The sequence below is a fragment of the Haemaphysalis longicornis genome, unplaced genomic scaffold (assembly GCF_048455015.1).
Source record: "Haemaphysalis longicornis isolate Haplotype H1 unplaced genomic scaffold, Haemaphysalis longicornis Haplotype H1 scaffold_2, whole genome shotgun sequence".
Taxonomy (NCBI): domain Eukaryota; kingdom Metazoa; phylum Arthropoda; class Arachnida; order Ixodida; family Ixodidae; genus Haemaphysalis; species Haemaphysalis longicornis.
In genome coordinates this window covers 78,816,865-78,817,669 of record NW_027526295.1, presented here as the reverse complement: position 1 = coordinate 78,817,669, position 805 = coordinate 78,816,865, and the positions used below count along the sequence as shown (strand labels likewise).

General features: G+C 45.0%; 1 non-coding gene across 1 annotated transcript; it reads left to right on the top strand.

Annotated features, from left to right (window-relative positions):
• Positions 1–493: 493 nt before the first annotated feature.
• Trnat-ugu (transfer RNA threonine (anticodon UGU)) lies at positions 494–565 on the top strand. Its single transcript has one exon. It is a non-coding gene; the product is annotated as a tRNA-Thr (tRNA).
• The last annotated feature ends 240 nt before the right edge of the window (positions 566–805 follow it).

The following is an 805-nucleotide window of genomic DNA, read 5'->3' as shown; positions in this document are numbered from 1 at the left end:
AGGGCGACCCGACAACATTGTGCAATGTACTAATGGCTGTGTAAACACCATTTTCCCATGTATATGTATATATATATATATATATATATATATTTATAAATATATATAGTAGGGAAATGAGGGGCTCGTTGAGGAAATACAGAAAGATAGGTCAGCAGTCTACGACGCCAAAGGGGGCATAGGGGTGTGGTTAGGCTATTTTTTTTTACTACGGTTAATGAAGTGAACATTTTTTTTTCTAAATATACAGAAGAAAGAAAGAAAAGCACGCGCCCAGAGTGGGGACCGAACCCTTGATGCCTAGGTAGCATAAGAGGGTTTCCCGCCAGTTACCCGCTCATGACAGGCTGTAGACGTTGGAGTCACGCCCCGGGGGTTGAAAAGAAGGTCCCCTTCTCCCCGTGTAGTCAGAGTGGCGCTGGCTACCACCCTCAAGTGTCAGATACACTCCTACTAAATATAAATAGCCCGGAAAGTAAAGGAGAACACAGTCGCCCAGATAGCCGAATTGGTAAGGCATTCGACATGTAATCGAAAGGCGTGGGTTCGGTCCCCACTCTGGGCGCGTGTTTTTCTTTCTTTCTTCTGTATATTTAAGAAAAAAAATGTTCACTTCATTAACCGTAGTAAAAAAGAAAATAGCCTAACCACACCCCTATGCCCCCTTTGGCGTCGTAGACTGCTGACCTATCTTTCTGTATTTCCTCAACGAGCCCCTCATTTCCCTACTATATCATTCTGCGAAAGCCTAGCGAGGGTCTCGGTTCTGGCAGCCTTGATGCCTAGGTAGCATAAGAGGGCTTCC